Below are 6,863 nucleotides of genomic sequence, written 5' to 3' on the forward strand. Positions count from 1 at the left end.
GTAGTTACAGACGCAAAAGGATCAATGGATTCTATTCCGACATGATCGTGAACCGACAGATGATTAGCCGTGCGGTGACAGCGCATTTGGAACATTTTCACTGAGAGGACGGGAAGTAGCTATTGACAACGGTGATGGCCAACTTAAAGCTTGCCATGGAAGGAGCCTTGCGTGCATGAAGAAGAAGATAGTAGGAAAGCAGAGATTCAGAAGACAAAGCATCTCCAAAGCCTCAACCTGTTCTTCATTACTGCATAACAAGTATTTATTTCATGTTCTTTTACTTTTTACAATTAAATCTGAGAATTGTTAATATCCTAACTAAGAGTTACAAGATAACCATAGCTTGCTTCAAGCCGACAATCTCCGTGGGATCGACCCTTACTCACGTAAGGTATTACTTGGACGACCCAGTGCACTTTCTGGTTAGTTGTGCGGAGTTGCAAAAGTGTGATTGTAATTTTGTGCACCAAGCTTTTGGCGCCGTTGCCGGGGATTGTTCGAGTTTGGACAACTGACGGTTATTCTTGTTGCTTAGATTAGGAATATTTTATTTTTGTTGGTTTAGAGTCTTTTATTTGAGTTTAGTTTTATATTTTAAGTTTGGTGTCAATTGCATGATTTTATTTTCTTTTAATTTTTTGAAATTGCATGTCCTTAGTTCGTTCTTGATCTTTAAAAATTCTAAGTTTGGTGTCTTCTTTGTGTTTTCCTTTAAATTTTCGAAAAGTTGTGTTTGATTTTCTAAAAATTTTAAGTTTGGTGTGTTTTGTGCTTTTATTTACTAAAAATTTTTCAAAAATTTGTTCTTGGTGTTCATCTTGATCTTCAAAGTGTTCTTGCTATTCATCTTGACATTCAAAGTTTCTTGTTGTTCCCTTTGTTTTTATCTAAAATTTCTACGTTTAGTGTCATTTTGTTGTTTTTCTCTTTCCTCATTAAAATTCAAAAATCAAAAAAATATCTTTTCCTTATTTTACTCATAATTTTCAAAATTTGGCATTAAAGTAGTCAAAGATTTTCAAAATCATATCTTTTCTTTTTAGTCAAGTCAAAATTCCAATTTCAAAAATTGATCTTTTCAAATCTTTTTCAAAAATCAAATCTTTTTAATTTCTTCAATCATATCTTTTCAATCACATCTTTATTTTTTTTAAATTGCAATCATATCTTCTCAATCATATCTTTTTCAACATAATTTTCAATCATATCTTTTTTATTGCTAATTTCAAAATCTTTTTAATTAAATTAATTAATTTAGTTTTCAATTTGCTTTTATTTTCTTTTCTTTTTTTTCGAAATTTTATTTTATTTTCCATTTATTTTATTCTATTTTAATTTTGGTCACTTTAATTAAATAAATAAAAATAAAAATATAATTTATTTGCAATTCATATCAATTCCCTTTTCTCCCTCATGGACATAAGTGGAAATGAACAGTCCAGAAGGACTTTGGGGTCATATGCTAACCCCATTACAGCTGCATATGGGAGTAGCATTCGTATACCTCCCATCAAAGCAAGCAGCTTTGAGCTAAATCCTCAGCTCATTATCATGGTACAGCAAAATTGCCAGTATTCCGGTCTTCCACAAGAAGAACCTACTGAGTTTCTAGCACAATTCTTACAAATTGCTGACACAGTTCGTGATAAAGAAGTGGATCAGGATGTCTACAGATTATTATTATTTCCATTTGCTGTAAAAGATCAAGCTAAGAGGTGGTTAAATAACTAACCTACAGCAAGCATAAAAACATGGAGACAGTTGACAGACAAGTTCCTGAATCAATTTTACCCTTCAAAAAGGATGACACAGCTAAGGCTAGACATCCAAGGCTTTAAACAAGAGGATCATGAATCCCTTTATAATGCCTGGAAAAGGTACATAGGGATGCTAAGGAAATGGCCATCTGAAATGTTTTCAGAGTGGGTACAGTTAGACATCTTCTACTATGGGCTTACAGAAAGAGCTCAAATGTCCCTAGACCACTTTGCTGGTGGATCTATACACATGAGAAAGACAATTGAAGAAGCTCAAGAACTCATAGATACAGTTGCTAGAAATCAACATCTGTACTCAAGCAGTGAGCCCTCCATAAAAGAAGAAGTTATGACAGTAACTACTGATCATAATCCTCAAGAACATATTGTTGAACTTAATCAGCAATTACTCCATATGACAAAACAATTAGCAGAATTTAAAGAGATACTCCAAGACACTAAAAATTCTAACAAAAATATAGAAGCACAATTGAATCAGACAAGACAACAGCTATCTAAACAGATAACAGAAGAATGCCAAGCTGTCCAACTAAGGAGCGGGAAGACATTGAATAATTCAGTTCAAGGTAGCAAAAAGTCAAACAAGGAACAAATGACAGAGGATGATCAAACCACTGCCCAAAATCCCTCTGAGGACAGCAAGAGCCCATAGAGGAATAATTATGGCGTTCAAACGCCAGAAAAGGGAGAAAAGTTGGCGTTAAACGCCCATTCCTTGCCCAGTGCTGGCGTTCAAACGCCAATGAGGGATCAGACACCTGCAAGTGCTGATGGCAATCCCTCTAAAAAGGCTTCTCCAACCACCTCTGTAGGAAATAAACCTGCAGCAACCAAGGTTGAGGAATACAAAGCAAAGATGCCTTATCCTCAGAAACTCCGCCAAGCGGAACAGGATAAACAATTTGCCCGCTTTGCAGACTATCTCAGGACTCTTGAAATAAAGATCCCGTTTGCAGAGGCACTTGAGCAAATACCCTCTTATGCTAAGTTCATGAAAGAGATCTTAAGTCATAAGAAGGATTGGAGAGAAACTGAAAAAGTGTTTCTCACTGAAGAATGCAGTGCAGTCATTCTGAAAAGCTTACCAGAAAAGCTTCAAGATCCAAGAAGCTTTATGATACCATGCACATTAGAGGGTGCTTGTACCAAGACAGCTCTATGTGACCTTGGAGCAAGTATCAACCTAATACCTGCATCCACTATCAGAAAGCTTGGGTTGACTGAAGAAGTCAAACCAACCTGGATATGTCTTCAACTTGCTGATGGCTCCATTAAATATCCATCAGGCATAATTGAGGATATGATTGTCAAGGTTGGGCCATTTACCTTTTCCACTGACTTTGTAGTGCTGGAAATGGAAGAGCACAAGAGTGCATCTCTCATTCTAGGAAGACCTTTCCTAGCAACTGGACGAACTCTTATTGATGTACAAAAAGGGGAAGCGACCCTGAGAGTCAATGAGGATGAGTTCAAGTTGAATGCTGTCAAAGCTATGCAGCATCCAGACACATCAAATGACTGCATGAGCACTGATATTATTGACTCTTTAGTGGAAGAGATCAATATGACTGAGAATCTTGAATCAGAGCTAGAGGACATCTTTAAAGATGTTCAGCCTGATCTGGAGGAACCAGAGGAAATAAAAGAACCTCTAAAAATCCCTCAGGAAGAGGAGAAACCTCCTAAACCCGAGCTCAAACCACTACTACCATCCCTGAAATATGCATTTTTGGGAGAGGGTGACACTTTTCCAGTGATCATAAGCTCTGCTTTAGATCCACAGGAAGAGAAAGCACTAATTCAAGTGCTAAGGACACATAAGATAGCTCTTGGGTAGTCCATAAGTGATCTTAAGGGCATTAGCCCAGCAAGATGCATGCACAAGATCCTATTGGAGGATGATGCTAAGCCAGTGGTTCAACCACAGAGGCGGCTAAATCCAGCCATGAAGGAGGTGGTGCAGAAAGAGGTCACTAAGTTACTAGAGGCGGGGATTATTTATCCTATTTCTGATAGTCCCTGGGTGAGCCCTGTCCAAGTTGTCCCCAAGAAGGGAGGCATGACAGTGGTTCATAATAAAAAATGAACTGGTTCCCACAAGGACAGTTACAGGGTAGCGCATGTGTATTGATTACAGAAGGCTCAATACAGCCACCAGAAAGGATCATTTTCCTTTACCATTCATAAACCAAATGCTAGAGAGACTAGCAGGTCATGACTATTACTGCTTTTTGGATGGCTATTTAGGTTACAACCAAATTGCAGTAGATCCTCAGGACCAAGAGAAAACAGCATTCACATGTCCATCTGGAGTATTTGCCTACAGAAGAATGCCTTTTGGTCTGTGCAATGCACCTACAACCTTTCAGAGGTGCATGCTCTCTATCTTCTCTGATATGGTAGAGAAGTTCCTGGAAGTCTTCAGGGATGACTTCTCAGTATTTGGAGACTCATTCAGCTCCTGTCTTGATCATCTAGCACTTGTCCTGAAAAGGTGCCAAGAGAGTAACCTGGTCTTAAACTGGGAAAAATGTCACTTTATGGTGACTGAAGGAATTGTCCTTGGGCACAAAATTTCAAGCAAGGGAATAGAGGTGGATCAAGCCAAGGTAGAAGTAATTGAAAAATTACCACCACCTGCCAATGTTAAGGCAATCAGAAGCTTTCTGGGGCATGCAGGATTCTATAGGAGGTTCATAAAGGATTTTTCAAAAATTGCAAAACCTCTGAGCAACCTGCTAGCTGCTGACACGCCATTTGTGTTTGACACAGAGTGTCTGCAGGCGTTTGAGACCCTGAAAGCTAAGCTGGTCACAGCACCAGTCATCTCTGCACCAGACTGGACATTACCATTCGAACTAATGTGTGATGCCAGTGACCATGCCATTGGTGCAGTGTTGGGACACAGGCATAACAAGCTTCTGCACGTCATTTACTATGCCAGTCATGTTCTAAATGACGCACAGAAGAATTACACAACCACAGGAAAAGAACTGCTTGCAGTGGTGTATGCCATTGACAAATTTAGATCCTATTTAGTAGGATCAAAAGTGATTGTGTACACTGACCATGTTGCTCTTAAATATCTACTTACAAAGCAGGATTCAAAACCCAGGCTCATAAGATGGGTGTTGCTTCTGCAAGAGTTTGATATAGAAATAAGAGACAGAAAAGGGACAGAGAACCAGGTAGCTGATCACCTGTCCCGGATAGAACCAGTAGCTGGGGCGTCCCTCCCTTCTACTGAGATCTCTGAAACCTTTCTGGATGAGCAACTCTTTGCCATTCAGGAAGCACCATGGTTTACAGACAATGCAAATTATAAAGCTGTGAGGTTCATACACCAGGAGTACAGTAGGGTGCAAAAAAAAAAACTAATTTCTAATGCAAAGTACTACTTATGGGATGAACCATATCTCTTTAAGAGATGTGCAGACGGGATGATCCGCAGATGCGTCCCTAGAGAGGAGGCACAGAAGATCCTGTGGCATTGCCATGGATCACAGTATGGAGGACATTTCGGAAGTGAGCGCACAGCCACTAAAGTCCTCCAATGTGGCTTCGACTGGCCTACTCTCTATAGAGATGCCTGAGAGTTTATGCGTAACTGTGACAGTTGCCAAGGAGCTGGTAACTTGCCTCATGGTTACGCAATGCCTCAACAAGGAATCTTAGAGATTGAGTTGTTTGATGTATGGGTTATTGACTTCATGGGTCCTTTCCCACCATCATACTCAAACACTTACATTCTGGTGGCAGTAGACTACGTATCTAAATGGGTAGAAGCAATTGCCACACCCACTAATGATACTAAGACTGTGCTGAAGTTCCTCCAGAAACATATTTTTAGCAGATTCGGTGTTCCCAGAGTACTAATCAGTGATGGAGGCACTCATTTCTGCAATAAACAGCTTTACTCTGCTGTGGTGAGATATGGAATTAGCCACAAAGTGGCAACTCCGTATCATCCACAGACAAATGGGCAGGCTGAAGTCTCTAACAGAGAGCTAAAAAGAATCCTGGAATGGACTGTAATTGCCCGTAGAAAGGATTGGGCAAAGAGCTTGGATGATGCTCTGTGGGCATATAGAACAACATTCAAGACTCCTATAGGAACCTCTCCATACCAGCTTGTGTATGGTAAGGCCTGTCATCTGCCCGTGGAACTGGAACATAAAGCCTACTGGGCAACCAGATTCCTAAACATGGATGCTAAGTTAGCTGGTGAGAAAAGATTGCTCCAGCTAAATGAGCTAGAGGAGTTCAGACTCAATGCTTTTGAAAATGCAAAAATTTATAAGGAAAAAGCAAAAAAGTGGCATGACAAGAAATTGTCATCCAGAGTCTTTGAGCCAGGACAAAAAGTTCTGCTGCTCAACTCTAGGCTCAGATTATTCCCCGGGAAATTAAAATCCCGGTGGAGGGGACCATATGTGATTACAGGAGTGTCACCATATGGTTATGTTGAGCTTCAAGATATTGATTCTGACAAAAAGTTTATTGTTAATGGACAGAGAATCAAACATTATCTTGAAAGCAATTTTGAGCAAGAATGCTCAAAACTGAGGCTTGAATGAAGCTCAGTAAAGGTCCAACTAAAGACAATAAAGAAGCGCTTGCTGGGAGGCAACCCAGCCATTAGCAAGTTATTTGTTTTAATTAATACTTGTAGAAGTTTGACATACATTTTTTTCAAAGGTTAATCATCAAAATTGAAGGAATTCACAGAGTTACAGAAGGATTCAGTGCAAAAAGCAGAGAAAAGGAGTTTGCTGACAAGAAAACGCCAGTAAAAGGCATTTTGGGCGTTAAACGCCAGAATGGGTACCATTCTGGGCGTTTAACGCCAGAATTGCAGCATCCTGGGCATTCAGAAAAACGCCCAATGATAAAGGGGTTTCTGGCGTTTAACGCTAGCCAGGGTACCTGGCAGGGCATTAAACGCCCACAATGGCCAACAATTAGGCGTTAAACGCCAGAATGGATACCATTCTGGGCGTTTAACGCCAGAAAGGCAGGGGGAGGAGATTTTGTTTCCAACTTCAAATTTTTTCAAATTTTCATGTTTTGACCCATAATTTT

The sequence above is a fragment of the Arachis hypogaea genome, chromosome 14 (genome assembly GCF_003086295.3).
Source record: "Arachis hypogaea cultivar Tifrunner chromosome 14, arahy.Tifrunner.gnm2.J5K5, whole genome shotgun sequence".
Classification (NCBI taxonomy): domain Eukaryota; kingdom Viridiplantae; phylum Streptophyta; class Magnoliopsida; order Fabales; family Fabaceae; genus Arachis; species Arachis hypogaea.